Raw genomic sequence first — 19,430 nt, forward strand, 5'->3', positions numbered from 1 at the left:
GCCCTCCATGTTTATCCATGTTGTGGCAAATGGCAGGGTTTCCTTCTTTTTTAAGGCTGAATTATCTGTATCTATATCTATAATCTATATCTCACATCTTCTTTATCTATCCATCCATTCATCCATTGGCAGACACTTAAGTTGTTTCCATATCTTGGCTATTGTGAATAATGCTGCAGTGAACATGGGAGTGCAGATATTTTTTTCAAGATTATGATTTTATTTCCATTGGATATATATTTCAGAAGTGGAATTGCTGGATCATATGGTAGTTCTATTTTTATCTTTTTGAGAAACCTCTATACTGTCTTCCATAGTGACTGCACCAGTTTACATTCCCACCAACAGTGCATGCTGGTTCCCTTTTCTCCACATCCTTGCCAGCATTTGTTATCTCTTGTGTTTTTGTTAATAGCCATTCTAACAGCTGTGAGGTGATATCTCATTGTGGTTTTGATTTGCATTTCCCTAATGGTTAGTGATGTTGAGCACCTTTCATGAGCCTGTTGGCCATTTGTATGTTTTCTCTGGAAAATGTCTGTTAAGGTTCTTTGCCCATTTTTAAAATTAGGTTATTTGTTTTTCTGCTATTGAGTTGTATGAGTTTCTTATATATTTTGGATATTAACCCCTTATTGGATAGGTGGTTCGCCAGCATTTTCTTCCATTCCATAGTTTGTCTTTTTATTTTGCTGATAATTTCCTTTGCTATGCAGAAGCTTTTTGGTTTGATGTATGTATGACTACTTGTTTATTTTTGCTTTCTTTGCCTTTGTTTTTGGCATTAAATCCAAAAAAATCATTGTGAAGACCAGTGTCAAGAAGCTTACTCCTCATGTTTTCTTCTAGAAGTCTTTTGGTTTCAGGTCTTAAATTCAAGTTTTTAATCCATTTTGAGTTTATTTTTGTGTATGGTATAAGAGAGAGACTCAGTTTTATTCTTCTGCATGTGGCTATCCAGTCTTCCCACCACCATTTATTAATTTCCCCATTGTATATTCTTAGCTCCTTTGTCATAAGTTAATTGACCATCTACACATGTGTTTTATTCTGGGCTCTCTAATTCTTTTCCATTAGGTTCCTTTCTACTTTGTGATTTTATGATGGTGATTATATGGAGTTTTCAATAATTTATTTTATTCCTAAAAATTCTTACTGTTGTGAAATCCTTGTCTACCATTGATGAACAGTTTTATAAAATTCTGCAGATAAATAGTAAGTATGTGGTATGAAAAAAGCAAATTATTAGCCTCTAGGATTAGCAGTTGGCATGTATGTTCATGTTACAGTAGTGGCCCACCACTTCAAGTGTCCATGGGAATGAATTGTAGAGAGTTTGAAAAAAAAGTACAAATGTATTTGTGAAATATATTGCTGCTAGACTATATTTTAAATAATTTAAATCAGATTCTCTAGACTTGGGGACAAGGCCTAGATATTTTTTAAAAGCTAGATTTTTCTAATTTGCAGGGAAAGTTGAGAGTAATTAAAAGCTAATAAGCTAAAGGTAATGGAAGAGGCAAAAGTGAAAGAGATTCAGTTTGAACAGTTCAATTTGAACGGTTTTGAAAAAGTTCAAAATATAAATGACAATTTTGAAGTAATATACAACAAATTTAATAACTCAACTGAATTCTGGAAATACATAATTTGAAAAAAATTAAAAAGAAAATTACTGCTAAAGCACAAATTAAAACTCCTTTTCCAGTTCAAGTTTGTGAAATACATATTGGATATTGGATATTGGATATTGGATATTGGATATAATACACATAGTGTTTTTTGCTTCTCTTTGGACTGTTTGGGAGTCAAATGAAAATCCCTGCTAAGTTTCAGGCATTTTCTCATTTGATTTCTGAAATTGTTTTATTTTTAAAGATAAGTATGTATGAAAAGAAAGCTTCAGAAGGCAAAATGATTATTTCTCTAAAGCATATATAAGAAGTATTCATTATCTAAGGGTAAGGAATAATTGATAAGTGGTGTATTCATTTCCTAGGATTGCTCAAACAGTTCACCACAAATTTGGTGTCTTAAAACAAGAAAAATTTATTCTCTCACAATTCTGGAGGGCAGGTGTCAGCGGAGCTGTCCTCCCACCAAAGGCTCTAGGGGGGAATTCCTCTTTGCTCTTCTAGTTTGGAGTGGTTCCTGGCATTTCTTGGCTTGCGGCAGCATAATTCCAATCTAAGCCTCTATCTTCACATGGCTTTCCTTTCATGTATCCCTAGGTGGTTTTTTTTGTCTTTTATAAGGAGGCTAACTGAATTTAGGGTCCACCCAAATTCAGTATGCTCTCATCTGGATCCCTACCCTAATTACATCTGCAAAGACTCTATTTCCAAATAAAATCATATTCTGAGGTTCTGGTGGACATTAACCTTTAGGGGTACTGTTCAACCTACCATACCAGGTAAACACCATCTATGATGAATCTGTCAAATATGGAGACCAAATTTTTATAGTAAATAGTGTGTGTGTGTGTGTGTGTTATGGGAAGAATTCTTTAATACAAATTAATAAAAAATAAATTAATAAAATAAAAAATAAAAATTAATAAAGAATTAGTTCTTTAATTAGAATTTCTCTGAAATGTGAAACTAAAAAAAAACCCCTACATTATATTGGCTATAATTGCATCTATGTATGAATTATTAGTGTTTACATATATACACTTTGTATATATATATGCACATATATACATACAGATACAACACCATTTGCTTCATGGTTTTGTTCTCCAGAAGAATCATAAGAAGGCTCATATTTTCAAAAACATCTGTAAACTTCATTTATTTTCCAAGAGGTCTTTTTAAATCTTTTTTTTTTTAATATGGAATATTTCATGAATTCGCACGTCATCCTTGCGCAGGGGCCATGCTAATTTTCTCTGTATCATTCCAATTTTCGTATATGTGTTGCTGAAGCAAGCACTTAAAATCTTTTTTTTTTTAATTTTTTAAAAAATTTATTTATTTATTTATTCTTATGTTAATCCCCATACATTACATCATTAGTTTTAGATGAAGTGTTCCATGATTCATTGTTTGTGCATAACACCCAGTGCTCCATGCAGAACGTGCCCTCCTCAATACCCACCACCAGGCTAACCCATCCTCCCACCCCCCTCCCCTCTAGAACCCTGTTTGTTTTTCAGAGTCCATCATCTCTCATGGTTCGTCTACCGCTCCGATTTCCCCTGCTTCATTCTTCCCCTCCCGCTACCTTCTTCTTCTTTTTTTTTCTTAACATATATTGCATTATTTGTTTCAGAGGTACAGATCTGAGATTCAACAGTCTTGCACAATTCACAGCGCTTACCAGGGCACATACCCTCCCCAGTGTCTATCACCCAGTCACCCCATCCCTCCCACCCTACCCCCCACTCCAGCAACCCTCAGTTTATTTCCTGCAATTAAGAATTCCTCATATCAGTGAGATCATATGATACATGTCTTTCTCTGTTTGACTTATTTCACTCAACATAATACCCTCCAGTTCCATCCACGTCGTTGCAAATGGCAAGATCTCATTCCTTTTGATGGCTGCATAATATTCCATTGTATATATATACCACCTCTTCTTTATCCATTCATCTGTCGATGGACATCTTGGCTCTTTCCACAGTTTGGCTATTGTGGACATTGCTGCTATAAACATCGGGGTGCACGTACCCCTTCGGGTCCCTACTTTTGTATCTTTGAGGTAAATACCCAGTAGTGCAATTGCTGGATCATATGGTAGCTCTATTTTCAACTTTTTGAGGAACCTCCATACTGTTTTCCAGAGTGGCTGCACCAGCTTGCATTCCCACCAACAGTGTAGGAGGGTTCCCCTTTCTCCGCATCCCTGCCAACATCTGTCGTTTCCTGACTTGTTAATTTTAGCCATTCTGACTGGTGTGAGGTGGTATCTCATTGAGGTTTTGATTTGGATTTCCCTGATGCCGAGCGATATTGAACACTTTTTCATGTGTCTGTTGGCCATTTGGATGTCTTCTTTGGAAAAATGTCTGTTCATGTCTTCTGCCCATTTCTTGATTGGATTCTTTGTTCTTTGGGTGTTGAGTTTGATGAGTTCTTTATGGATTTTGGATACTAGCCCTTTATCTGATCTGTCATTTGCAAATATCTTCTCCCATTCTGTCGGTTGTCTTTTGGTTTTGTTGACTGTTTCCTTTGCTTTGCAAAAGCTTTTTATCTTGATGAAGTCCCAATAGTTCATTTTTGCCCTTGCTTCCCTTGTCTTTGGCGATGTTTCTAGGAAGAAGTTGCTTCGGCTGAGGTCAAAGAGGTTGCTGCCTGTGTTCTCCTTTAGGATTTTGATGGACTCCTGTCTCACATTGAGGTCTTTCATCCATTTGGAGTCTATTTTTGTGTGTGGTGTAAGGAAATGGTCCAGTTCCATTCTTCTGCATGTGGCTGTCCAGTTTTCCCAACACCATTTATTGAAGAGACTGTCTTTGTTCCATTGGACATTCTTTCCTGCTTTGTCAAAGATGAGTTGACCATAGAGTTGAGGGTCCATTTCTGGGCTCTCTATTCTGTTCCATTGATCTATGTGTCTGTTTTTGTGCCAGTACCATGCTGTCTTGATGATGACAGCTTTGTAATAGAGCTGGAAGTCCGGAATTGTGATGCCACCAGCTTTGCTTTTCTTTTTCAACATTCTTCTGGCTATGTGGGGTCTTTTCTGGTTCCATACAAATTTTAGGATTATTTGTTCCATTTCTTTGAAAAAAGTGGATGGTATTTTGATGGGGATTGCATTGAATGTGTAGATTGCTCTAGGTAGCGTTGACATCTTCACAATATTTGTTCTTCCAATTCATGAGCATGGAATGTTTTTCCATCTTTTTGTGTCTTCCTCAATTTCTTTCATGAGTATTTTATAGTTTTCTGAGTACAGATCCTTTGCCTCTTTGGTTAGATTTATTCCTAGGTATCTTATGGTTTTGGGTGCAATTGTAAATGGGATCGACTCCTTAATTTCTCTTTCTTCTGTCTTGTTGTTGGTGTATAAAATCTTTTTTTTTTTTAAGATTTATTTATTTTTTAGAGAGAGAGAGCACAGTGGGAGGGGCAGAGGGAAAGGGAGAGAATCTCAAGTGGACTCCAGGACGAGCACAGAGCCTGAGATCATGACCTGAGCCAGAACCAAGAGTTGGAGGCTTAACTGATTGTGCCACCCAGGAGCCCCAAAATCTTTTTATATTCACACACCACACACACATATACCACAGACACCAAACAAACATCTTGTACCAGATAGGCAGACACACACACACACGCACACACACACACACTCACCACCCCACATTTATACCACACTAGACATACACCACACATATAGCCCACAGTCCAGGGGGCAAAGTAGACATTTAAACAAATAAGGATAGTGCAGTGTGATTCATGATTGTGAGAAATGTTCATGCTGGTAACATAGAGGAGGAAGTAATGAATGATTTAGGGAAAGTGGTGTCGGGAAAGGCTTCACTGAGGAAGTGAAGTACAAACTAATACTGATAATTGAGTAGGAATTCATCATTTAAAAAAGTTAAATTATGGAGATAACATTTCTACTCTAGGAAGTGCTGTTAGAACCTAGGAATTAGAGCAATATCAAGACAAGCCACTCTAAGATATGATTGAAATGAGCAGCTAAGAAGACTTAGTGATAAGATGCTTATGTCCTGTTAACTGTTTTTATGTCTTAAAATTCTACCACAAACAGAATAAGAAAATAAATAGCTATGTACTGGGGCGCCTGGGTGGCTCAGTCGGTTAAGCATCTGCCTTCGGCTCAGGTCATGATCCCAGGATCCTGGGATCAAGCCCCACATTGGACTCTCTCTCGGACTCCCTGCTCAGTGGGGAGCCTGCTTCTCCCTCTCCCTCTGCCCCCCACCCCACCCTGCTTGTGATCTCTCTCTCTGTGTCAGATAAATAAATAAAATCTTTAAAAAAATAAATAGCTATGTACTAACATAATAGGATATAATTTAGGGGCTACAGTACTATAGAGAAAGGAAAGATTAGTGTGGTGTGGAATGTTCTGAAAGTCTTTAAGAGAAATGAAGTTTGAAACTCAGCCTTGATGATGAAGAAGAATTGGAGAGTTGGGGAGAGAGGAGGTTGATGACAACAATACCATGGGTGCCCTGGAAGGAAAGAATGTCAAGAGGAAGAAATGATTAATGTCTTGGAACCCAAGTAAGATAAGATTGAAAGGAGACCAGGACACCTGGCTGGCTCAGTTAGTAGAGCATGCAACTCTCAATCTCCGGTCATGAGTTCAAGTCCCATGCTGGGCATTGAGCCTACTAAGGGGGGAAAAAAAAAGAAGACCAACCACTAGAAGGGCCTTGGTGATATTCCAAGAACAGGCTTGGGTTCCCAGAATAAGTGAATTTGTATTGGGTTAAGGAGTGAATGGTGTTTTGTTTTGGGTGGCAAATGAATGCTCAGAGACTGAGTATGCCTTTGCCAGAAATTTATTTAAACACAGGTTCACTGCAAGAATTCCACAAGCCAATAGCTTATAGGATAATGTCTCTTAATAAGCTCATAAAGATATAACATGCTCCAAAGACATGATAGATTTATTACACTGTTGCTCCAGGCAAGTGGAGATGAAAGGAAAAAAGTCAAAATTAGGCTGAAGTATACACCTTTATAGGAGTTGATACTTAGGAGTGAAGGCTTAACCAGGGGAGAAATGCCGGCTGCCAGCACAAAAATAAAAGTCCTCTGTTGCTAAAGCATGTTGCTAGGGATCACCGGGGCAGGTATTGACAGGCCACAGGGGCTCCTTTGCAGGTGCCACTTCACTTTTCACCACTGCTGGTAGGAGTTGCCTTTACTGTGGCAGAGCTAACATCCCCAAAGTCTTTGGAGAGCTTTTTAGATCAGCAGAGAGTCTCCTTGCCCAGACAGAACATTCTCAGATAATCCTTATAAACTTTGGGTGTTTATAGTGTAAATATCCCCCTGCCATAGTTGTTTCTTCATGTTTTTCGCTAAGCCCCAGTGGGGCACGTCGGCAGCTGAGCTACTGAGTTCTTATTGGTGAGAACAGTCTTTGTCATAATCAAATGGATTAAAAAACTTCACGTAGTTCATAAACAAGTGGATTTGAAATCATATCAAACCAATACACAACAGGTAGGGAATAAACAAATATGTAAAGAGGTACTGTGTGTCCTTTGATGTCTTAGATTAATAACTCAACTGAATTCTGGAAATACATAATTTGAAAAAAATTAAAAAGAGAATTTAGTAAGGAGCCAGTGGTTTTAAGTGCTAGATTAAGGAATTATCAATGGCTGAAGAATTAAAGGAAAACAGTTGATAGGGAATTTGAGCTACTTGGAGGTACTGGTGGGTCTATATCAGTGACTTTTAAAGTTTTCTGACTGTATCTTCAGTAAAAAATAAATTTTATGTTGTGATCAATAATAGGCACAAACACACATAACTGAAACAGAAGTTTCAAATATCAATACTACTTCCCTACTACAAGGGAAACACTTCTTTTTAATATTTTTATTTTTTATTTTTTTAAATTACATTTTTAATAATGAAAATCAGGACTTCTGTTATGCAGTGCACGTCAGCTTTGGACTGTCGATCTGAGTTTTGGCTGTCTAAGATTGGTTTTTGACTGTGAGAAGGATTATATATTTTAAAAACATTTGTATTTTATATATTGTAAAAATATTCGAACTATTCCTAAAATTTCTTGTTTAACTTACAATTTACTTATTCAATTTATGTAAAATAAAATAACCATATTTTGGAAGACTTTGATTTATGATCACTTAATCCAGTTGAAAAGATTAAACTTGCTTGAACAATAAATCTCATTTACAAGTTTAATTACGCATTATGAAACATTTATTTTTTTTTTTAAGATTTTGTTTATTTGACAGAGAGAGAGAGCACAAGCAGGGGGAGCGGCAGAGGGAGGGGGAGAAGCAGACTCCCCGCTGAGCAGGGAGCCCTGGGATCATGACCTGAGCCGAAGGCAGTTGCTTAACCTCTTGACCCATCCAGGTGCCCCTATTATGAAACATTTAAATTGCATTTAATAAATTTAATATGTTTGATTTTCCTTTTAAGTACTTCAAATGCTTGACTAGGCAAGCAATGACTTTATTAAGCAACATTCCTTTAAAGTACTTAACTCTTTTAAATGTGATTAATTAACCCCAGAAATGAAGTAAATTTCAGGTTCTTCTAAACATGTTCAGGATGTGAAAAAAAATTACTCCTAAAATTAGTCAGGAGCAAGGTAGTCTACTAACCTTTTTGGAAAGTAACATTTCTGATGAAATGTTTAAACAATTTTACTAATAGATTTAAGAGCCTCTTCTGGGAAACCCCTCCTCATTGTCAATCATGGAAGGACCCTAACAACTTTTAACCAGTCTTACAAGGAGTTTAATGATCTTTAATTAAGTCTTCTATATCTAGTCTTGCAATGAGTATCTAACTCCTCTTTTTTAAAAAATTTTAATCCTATGAAATATCACTAATAGGACACAAATCTTTGAAATGGTTCTTTTAGGAAGCCCTTCCTCATAGCAAGTTTGAAATAAAATTTAAAATAAAATAATTTGTAACATGCTTATGTTGAAGGATAATTTTTTAAAAGAGCAATATCATGGATCTTGTACAAATATAAATATGTGTCAGGTATTTTATTTAATTAATAATAAGGAAGCCAGTAATATGTAAAACAGAAATTAGAGGCAATCAGGGACTGTGAAATGAATTTGCTAATAGCTACAAATAGGTTCTTCTTTGGAATGGGGGTGATGGTGGTGAAATTCATTGTACTTCTGTGGGACAAAATTCATTTGCATCTCTATGGATAAGAATCATTTACATGCTATCATTTTTTAATAATTTGCAGAGTTGTATAACAGCTTAGTTAGAGATAAAGAAAGGGGCAGACATCCAGATAACGTGGAGGCATACACTAGACAATGCTTAATGTTCCTTTGAAAGGACACTCATTAATCTTCCCTTGCCCATTTCAATGTCTTTCACAATTTTCCCCATAATTTCCCCACCTGATGATCACAATAATATTAAAGATTATTCACACACACACACACACACACACAGGGCTGGTCTCATTTGGTTTAGTCTAATTTTTTACATAGGTGCAGCAGAGTGTTAATATATGTCTCCTTGAATTGGCTTTACAAATCTAGAGTCATACTTCATATATCCAGAAAACAGAACCTTGTTACAAGACAATATTCCAAATAATTACAATAACATTTCCCACATTAATTTGCTCAGTTCTATGTATTCTTGTTCCACTGGATCTTAGATTAGGAATCTGCTTTCTTAAAGCCTTCTGTTTCATGGAAAAAAATCCTGAAAAGCAGTTCACTGGTAGTTGTCTACACAATATCAGTTCAGAAACCCATACCCCAAAGTCAATTATTTGAAGTGCCAGTGGTTTAACGTAACGGTCTTTTTTCCATGAGGCTCTGAGACTCTTTTTTGTTGAAGAAGACCTATGGCTTTGTTCTTTTCTCCTTAACTAATCAGAGGTGTAATAAAGTCAACATAAAGCACAGAAAATTATTTTAATAAGAGACCTAAGTCTAGCACATTTATTAAAGTATTAAAAATTCAACTTCCTTATTTTTTCAGAATTTTAGAAATATTTGATTTATATAAGTGCCCATTTATCTCTATAAGCTAATCAGAATAGATATCCTTTAAGAGACCTCATAATTAATTAATATGCTCCAGAGACAGGAAAATATTTTGCACTCTCTCAATGAAGAGTGAAACCCTTTGAACTGAAGTTAAACTCGCATACCTTTCAACTTAAAAATCAGAAATCTGAAATCAATTATACATTTTCTATTAGAATCACAAAACTAATTTGTTATATTCTCCAATGTGCCAATTCTTTTAAACATTACAAGAACTTTAAGTTACAAAAAGTATTCATAATCAAGAGTATTAATATTATGGATTGATTTACTTCTTAATTCCTTTACTCTAAAACTATCCTGGGGCTTAAGAAGATACTTCCCACTAAAGGAACAATTTTGTCATTTCAAACAAGTTGAGGTTATATCAACAATTCACTTCCATGCTATTGTGACTATTTCAACCCAGGCATTGAGGCTAGAACATGGGATCTGCTTTTGCAGATGTGTGGGTGTTTCTTCCCTAGCAACAGATAATGTTATAATTTCTATGAGCATAGGGTCCTTCAAGTCCATGCACGTTAGATGGCTCTGGTTTTACAACCTATTATTTTTAGGATAAAATTATACCCTTGGTAAATTCTTTCTTTTGATTTGACAAGAGAAAAGTCTGTATCCCTACCAAGGCTGCAGTAAACTTTTTTTATCTTTTTTTTTTTTTTTTAAGATTTTATTTATTTGACAGAGAGAGACACAGTGAGAAAGGGAACACAAGCAGGGGGAGTGGGAGAGAGAGAAGCAGGCTTCCCGCTGAGCAGGGAGCCCTATGCGGGACTCGGGACTTGATCCCAGGCCCTTGGGACCATGACCTGAGCCGAAGGCAGATGCTTAATGACTGAGCCACCCAGGTGCCCCAACTTTTTTTATATCTTGACGATATTCTGCATTTCTTGGACTATCCTATAATACTTTAATGTATTTAAGTTACCTTATAAGACATCTTATTGACATTCCCTTGGAGCTTCATTACCTCTCATACCTTTTACTGAGATAATTCTCAAGTCATTCAATGATATTTCAAACTTGCATACCTTGGACATCTTTGTTCTTAGAGAAACAAAATCAAACACCGAATCCAACCCAACCAGCCCAAACAACCCAAACAACAAAAAATAGCAACAAAAACTGATGACAAGCATATATTGTTAAATGAGCATGTCTTTTGAGGGCCTTATCTCTTTCTCCAATCTGCTTTTCAGAAGACCTGCACAAGAAGACTTGTTAAACTAGCTATGAAGAGGATAAAATTTTCGGAGTATTATTATGCAGAGAAGAATTATAGTGCTTCTATATATTACTAAAATTACCAACAGATTCTGCTGAATATGACATCTATTCCAAACATGATAGAGCTTCTAAATGAGAAAATGCTGAATAAAAACATGTTATGTATACCTGGATCTGTACCTTTATCTGACATTCTTATTTTCCACTCTCTCTATTCAATCAGAAAACACCCTCTGCTCTATATAGGCACATTTTCTTCATGTTCCTCAAACATGTTAAGTTTATTCTAGCTCCATTCCCACCTCCGCCCATTCTCTTAGGATGCTCTCCTTACCCAGAATGCCTTAAAAATTCCTCAGCTTTTCTAAGCTCTACCATCTTTTCAGGATCAGCTTGAGCTCTCCCCTCCCCATTTGAGGTTTTTGGGGTTATTCTAGTCCTCAGTGACTTCTCTTTCTCTGACATTTTATGGCATAGATCATCTGCTTCAACCAAGTTAGCACTAGTATTAAGAATGTTTATTTCCATTCCCCTGAGTGAAATTTCTTTAGGCAAAAAACCTGGCATATCATTAGGACTGATTACCAATAGGGCTTAGCACAGTGCTGAGGACATAGAAGGATCTGAAAGGAGATCAATTACAGTCAAGATTCCTTAGGGCGGTGACTTTTATCATTTTATTTCTAGCACCTAGCACTGGCCTTAACACTCATTAAGTGTTAATTGAATGAAACAAATTATTCTCAGTAAATACTTTCTAATCTAAAGATTGTTCTATGCAGTTTTAAGTAAAAACATAAAGTGATGTTGAAACAGTTTGCTTTTCATATTGTGGATGGATAGAACTAGAAGACAATTTTGTTTTGTTTCTTTTTATTAATTTTATTTTATTGTTATGTTAGTCACCATACATGACATCATTAGTTTTTGATGTAGTGTTCCACTATTCATTGTTTGCCTATAACACCCAGTGCTCCATTCAGTACATGCCCTCCTTAATACCCATCACCGGGCTAACCCATCCTCCCACCCCCCTCCCCTCTAGAACCCTCAGTTTGTTTCTCAGAGTCCATAGTCTCTCATGGTTCGTCTCCCCCTCTGATTCCCCCCTAGAAGACAATTTTCTTAATAATTAGTGATAACCAGAAGTTATTGTTACTGTGAGCTGTTGAACAAACATGAAATTACTGTGCATTTGTCAGCTGATATCTTTACTCTAACACATTCTAACCTACAGAAATATACCTGGCTTGCTATGGCAACAAAATATTTTGTTTTTTCCCCTACACCCAATAATTTTATTCTGGCCACAATCCGACGCACTTGATTTATTCAGACTTGAAATATTTCCTCAGTAAAGCTAAACTTGAACCAGATTGTGATCTCCCTGCCTCCTAGGTCACCATTCTGTAAGGATCCATTTTGTGATTTTTAATTTCATATATATATAACATTCTCCTTTTTGCCTGTTTCATTCCATTGTAGTTACTAGGCACAACACCATTACCCTCTCGAGCAAGGTTTTTAAAGTGTAACACAGAAGACTTTTTCACAGATGTTGAGTATGCAAGCTATATAGAGACAGGCAATCATAGGTTCATAGTATATGTTTGACTAACAAATATAATTAAAGTGTGAATCATAGGAATCATTCATGAATAAATCTCAAAATGCCTAGTGAAAAAATCACCAATAACATCTGGGTACTAATACACATTGAGTGAAATATAGGGATACATATCTGTATTAGTAATCTATTGCTGTGTAACAAATTACCACAAACGGAAGTTTATTTATTTATTAAGATTTATTTATTTATTTTAGAGAGAGAGTTTGTGCCTTAGTAGGGGGAGGGGCAGAGAGAATCTTTAAGCAGACTTCCCACTGAGCAGAGAGCCCTACTTGGGGCTCATCTCACAACCCTGAGCCAAAACCAAGAGTCAGACACTTAACCAACTGAGCCACGCAGATGCTTCCAAACTTAGTAGTTTAAAACAATACCCATGTATTACCTCAAAATTTCCTGGGTCAGGAGTCTGGGTGTGGCTTAGCTGAGTCCTCTTCTGGGGCTTTCAGAACACTGAATCTAGACATCAGCATGGCTGCATTCTGTAGGGAACCAGCGTGGTCTACTTTGCTATATTGATTATTTTAATTTAAAGTTACTTAAGAGATAGCCAGTGCAAGAAGAATACTCTGAGCCCCCTTTGTCTCCAGAAAGCAGGAAATAAATCTCTCAAGTGGAAGGTACCCTCCCTGTACCAGGATGTAGATAGACCTCTTTATTGTCAGAGATAGGGAATTCAGGGCCAAAGAAGCCTATATAAACAAATCTTGTTACTTTCATTAATTTACTATGCCAGCCCAAATTCTGTTTAGAATTCCTAACTAGCTGAAGCTCCCAAGCACATATTTTCTTTGTCCTATCAATTCCTCACAGATTTATGCCTCTTTGTCCAAAATGTATAGAAGCTACCTGCTTTGGTCATTTTTTTGGGTCTTAATTTCATTATTGGACCTCCAAGTCCTGGCTCTGCCACTGACCCATTGATAAATATAGACAAGTCAGTTAACCCTCTTTCTTTTTTTTTTTTAAGATTTTATTTATTTGATAGAGAGGGAACACAAGCAGGGGGAGTGGGAGAGGGAGAAGCAGGCTTCCCTCAGGGGAGGGAGCCCGATGCAGGGCTCGATCCCAGGATCCTGGGACCATGACCTGAGCTGAAGGCAGACGCTTAACAGCTGAGCCACCCAGGCGCCCTGTCAGTTAACCCTCTTAGGAAGAACTAGATTTTTTCTGCATTTTTTTTCAGATGCTGATACTCCAAAATTCTTGATTCTATCTTGAAGTTTCTTTGTAGGCAGAGGAGACACAATATCAGAAACATGGTCACAATTCAATAGATGTTAGTTTACTGAGGTAAAAAATTCACCCTACGTTATAACGTGTATATAGAGAAATTATAGTTACTGAATGTAGTCTACAACTAATTCACCCTTTCCATACAACCTTCATGAACAAATTGGAAGGGAGAAAAAAAACTCAATATCCAATATCCAACTTCATATTCAATAATTTAAAACTGACTATTTGGGTAGTGTTTAATACCTCTTGCAAAAAAGTGCAGAGCCTTTCCCACAACTTCTTCCTCTTCTCTGCCTTCTTCCTAAGACAATGTCAGCATCTATGAGGATAGGGATGATGATGCGAAGGAGGATGGGTGGGGTGAAAACATCCTTATCAAAGTAGAGAAGTGCTAGCATCTTCAAGTGTCATCCTTTGCCTCCTCTGGTCTTCAGGTAATATGCCAGAATACTTGGGTGCAGTATGTCTTGCTAGCGTTCAAGGCTGAGCTGTGGCTGGTATAATTTATATTTCTTGTTTGGCTTGCTCAGGACCCAGCAGCACTCCCTGATTTAATTGGTCTTACTTAGGCTCCTGCAGGTCTCCTTTCCTAGACACTCTCCTCACATTATCTAGTATTGCCTCTTTGCTGGTTGAAGCTTGGAAAAGGAAAACAGGGAGGCTCATGTCTGCCTATCCTATTTTTCTGTTCCTGTGGTTCTTTGAGCCAGAAGAGTAAACTGTTTTTCTTTTGTGTCTGTAAACTTCCTCCTACTATCTCAGAGCTATTCTGATTGTCTTAAACTGAAGGGCTATGCTATAGGCAAAGCAAAGCCTTCTCTGATTTGCTTTTCATATACTAAAAGGGAGATAGAGGATTTTGAAAATCCAAGCCAGTTGTCTTGTTTTAAATCTAAGATTCTGATGTATAACCATATTTTTGGAAGTTATTGAATATTAACTCAGTCTTTACCTTTACATTCTTTTTACTATAAATTCTAATCTACCCTGGGCAATCAGACAGCTAAAGTAAATGTGTGCTCTGGAAGATATTTTAAAAATACTATTATTGCATCACTTCAGTTAGCTATTAAAGTACTGTTATTATTATCTTGTTCACTTGTGTATTCCCAGTGCCTGGGAAAATACTAGGCACATAGTAGGCTCTATTAATAAATGTAAGGTGAATGAATAGATAATTCTATGTGTGAATGAGTGGGGTAGAGAAAGTCTTCATAGGAAACTTGTTTTACAGCATCACATAATCTGAACACCTTTTCCTTTCTTTTCCTCTCTAAGGTCCTATTTGCTCAGATCTTGGAGAAGTCCATATTATTTCTTTCTGCTTTTATTTGCTGTATATTTTCCTCTGGGAATCTTATACCTTTTTTGGTTAAGCTACAAACCAAGCTATCCTCCAAGTACATTTCAGCTTTTACTGAATTAAAATAATTTTTTTCCTGTCAAACTATGTCTCATTTCTCACTAAAAAAATGGAATTTAATTTGATATGTGATTCTCTTAAGAATTATTTGCTTATTGATAGGGAAGGTAGAGAGTCATGATTTTCCTATTTAAGCCTATCATTTACATTTTGTGGTGTTAACTGAGGTAGAATGAAGAAGATAAATAATACATATCACTATAGTAATAATAGCTAATATGTATTAAGTGCCTATTTTGTATTGGATACTATGTTAAGCTCATTTTATGTGACCATATTTATGTTTTGCAAGAACCCAGTGACAGATATTAGTGTTGGATCAAAGTATAGTGAGGAAATTGAGCGTCAGTTTAAATAACAATAACCAGCCCAAGACATAAAGTTATAAAGTGGCAAAGCTGGAATGAACTGATGTCTGTGAGATCCCAGAATCTGTAGTCTTTACATTCCAATATGCTGCCCTGGATCCATAACCATCTTATTTTTCTAAAAAATATCTTGAAAATAATTCAAAGGCAATTAAAAAAAATGAAATGAAGTGCTAAACACCAAGAACTTTATTTTTTTATTATGTTATGTTAGCCACCATACAGTACATAATTAGTTGTTTTTCTTTTAAGATTTTATTTATTTGACAGAGAGAGAGAGAGAGAGACAACGAGAGAGGGAACACAAGCAGGGGGAGTGGGGGAAGGAGAAGCAGACTCCCTGTGGAGCAGGGAGCCCGATGCGGGGCTCAATCCCAGGACCCTGGGATCATGACCTGAGCTGAAGGCAGACGCTTAACGACTGAGCCACTCAGGTGCCTCCTACATCATTAGTTTTTGATGTAGTGTTCCATGATTCATTGTTTGCATATAACACCCAGTGTTCCATGCAATACATGCCCTCCTTAATACCCACCACTGGGCTAACCCATCCCCCAGTCCTGTCCCCTCTAAAACCCTCAGTCTTTTCTTGGAGTCCATAGTCTCTCATGGTTCATCTCTCTCTCTGATTTCCCCCCCTTCATTTTCCCCTTCCTTCTCCTAATGTCCTCCATGCTATTCCTTGTGTTCCATCAATAAGTGAAACCATATGATAATTGACTTTCTCTGCTTGACTTATTTCACTCAGCATAATCTTCTCCAGTCCCATCCATGTTGTTGTAAAAGTTGGGTATTCATCCTTTCTGATGGCTGAGTAATATTCCGTTGTATATATGGACCACATCTTTTTTATCCATTCATCTGTTGAAGGGCATCTCAGCCCTTTCCACAGTTTGGCTATTGTGGACATTGCTGCTTAAACACCAAGAACTTTAAAACAACATGGTTTTATTCCATTTAAACAAAGAGTATGTAGGTTAAGAGTATGTGGGTTAGTATTTTGACCAAAATTCTCAACATTAAGAAAAGAACTATTGTTGAGGGGAACAATGGGAGGCTTCTGAACTATTTAATGAAAAAAAAAAAGGAAGTTATTTCAGCTTATACTAACAGAGCCAAGTATGGTTAAAAAATATCTAGTGACTTAGGTATATAGACAACAAAGCCACCCAGGGCACTTGAATTGAGAAACAAAATTAATTTCCAGAAGTTGTAAGTGGAAGCTGGAAGTGGTAACTCAAAAAGCATTTATTTGTGTTATTAAATTACACACATACTATACTTGCAATTACAAGGATCAGAGTGGCATATGGAGGGTGGACATTTGGGAACTTGGAAAGTTATTTGCTAAAACAAATAAGAATATTCTTAAAATATGTTACTCAGACTTCTATGGGCTTGGAATTATGTACTATTTAATAAGGTTATCTTACAAAGGTACATATTTTCCAAGATGTCAACTTTTTTCCCCCTAGAATATCCCATGTAAAAATAGTAATCAAAAAAAGTAATAAAAAGCAAAACCAAGACCAAAGAGAATAATATCACACACACACACACAAACACACACACACACACACACACACACCCCCTCTCCCCCCATCTACTCAATATACATAATAGAAGGTTTCTAAATTTTTGTGTATTGAAGTTTAATAATTGACAGTTTCTTAATGCTCACCATTTATCCTTCACCTTTAGTCTTTTTACTTCCCCAATCATCCTTGAAGATCAATTTTTGTGCAAATCACATTGTTTAATAATGACAAATTTCTAGAACATGATATATTAGGCATTGATTTAGTCTAGCTACATAGCAAATACCAGCAGACTGAATAGCACTGTAGTTGGCCAAAATTTATCTTCCTTTCTCAATTATTTTTCTTCCCCAAATTAAGCTTCTGATTAAGCCTTCCTATATTGGGATACAATATTCTCATGTTTTTATCTTGAAGAAGTCTCGCCCTAAAATTGACACTAAAACTTTCTCATACCTTTAATAATTTTAATAAAGATCAAAGACTTAATCTCTAATAATAAAGATGTGTGTGTATGTGTGTGTGTGTTGGGTAGGGCAGGGAAAGGAAGAGGGAGGAGTTAAAATGGACAGAGGCAAAGACAGATATACCATGAAGCTAATTGAGAATAGAATAGGAAATATAATTAATTCAGTTTTAGTGTATAATATTTATGTGGTTTGTAGTCATTTCTGTATAATTAATTACTAGCCATCATAGTGTATCCGTAAGAATATCCCTACCACCTGCTGTGTCAATTAGCCCTTTGTTATGATATGGAGGTATGGGACCAAAAGTCTTCTTGTGATATGAATGTGTCCTGTGGGGCCAGGAATAGAAATACACAGTCAGTGGATGAGAAACAAGGATTCAACAGTGTGGAGCCAGAAGCTAGTCTATGGGAAAATTCTTACCTCCATCACTCCATCTCAGAAGATGATGTGTCTAAGTTCCTCTAGGGTAAATCTCAACACTGGATTCCATCCCTTCAAGCCTCTTCCAGAACCTTGGTCTATTATTTATACCAATGTGTGCATTTATGGTGTCTGTCCAGATAATAAAAAATAAATACCTTCTCATTTTAAATTAGACCACTTTTGAGGGATCTACCATTTTACTAGGCCACATTACCAGTATAAAGTATGAGATCATTGATTTATTCATTCAATAAATATTTAATAAGCATGTATGCATCAGTTTTCTATTGCTGTGTAACAAACTACTCCAAAACATAACAGCTCAAAACAAAAACATTTATATTACTCATGAATCTGTAATTTGGCAGGGCTCAGTGGGAGCAATTCATCTTTATTTCACATGATATTAGCTGGGGTGGCTTCACTGGGAGCTGGAGAATTCACTTTCAAAATGGCTCATTCACATGGCTGGCAAATTGGTGCTGGCTGTTATCTGGGAGCTCAGCCAGGGCTCTGAGCCAGGGATTTGATACCTCTCCACATAGACTGCTCCGTGGACTGCTTGGGCTTTCACACAGCATAGTGGGTAAATTTCAAGAACAAGATCCTGAGAAAACAAGGCAGAAGTGAATGACATTTTTATGACCTAGCTTCAGAAGTCACATGGTGTTGCTACCTCTACACTGGGCAAGGCAATCATCAAAGTTCACTCAGGTTCAGGAAGAGGGGACATAGACACTCATAGTTGATGGGATGAGTGCTGACATCACCTTTTAAGAAGAATATATGGGATGCTGTATTAATTTCCTAGGGCTTCTGTAACAAAGTACCACATACTGAATTGCTTGAAACAACAGAAATTTATTTTCTCATGGTTCTGGAGGCTAGAAATCCAAAAGCAAGGGGTTGACCAGGTCATGCCCTCTCAAAAACTTTAGGGAAGAAACTATTTCATGTCTTTCTCTTAGCTTCTGGAGTTGCTGGCAATCCTTGGTGTTCCTTGGCTTGTGGATGTACGATTCCAGTCTCTGCCTCTGTCACCACACGGCAGGCATTCTCTCCCTGTCTGTCTCTCTCTCCTTTTCTTATAAAAACAACTGTCATGTTGGATTAAGGGCCCACCCTACTCTAGTATGGCCTCATTTTAATGAATTACATCTACAATGCCCCTATTTCCAAATAAGGGCACACTCTGAAGTACTGGTGGTTCGGACGTCAATGTATCTGAGGACACAATTCAACACATAACAGATGGAAAGTGTGTCTTCTTTGGAAAACATAATCTGCAGCATTGTATTAAATGGTAGGCACTATTATGTTTGTATGTATATGTATTGGTGATTTAAAAAAACTGGTGATTTGGGGCGCCTGGG

At 36.8% G+C, this 19,430-nt stretch overlaps 1 non-coding gene across 1 annotated transcript; it reads right to left on the reverse strand.

Annotated features, from left to right (window-relative positions):
• Nucleotides 1-2,827: 2,827 nt before the first annotated feature.
• Nucleotides 2,828-2,934, reverse strand: LOC123324154. The gene has a single exon (XR_006539646.1). It is a non-coding gene; the product is annotated as a U6 spliceosomal RNA (small nuclear RNA).
• Nucleotides 2,935-19,430: the final 16,496 nt, after the last annotated feature.

This window comes from Neomonachus schauinslandi, chromosome 2, assembly GCF_002201575.2.
Source record: "Neomonachus schauinslandi chromosome 2, ASM220157v2, whole genome shotgun sequence".
NCBI lineage: Eukaryota > Metazoa > Chordata > Mammalia > Carnivora > Phocidae > Neomonachus > Neomonachus schauinslandi.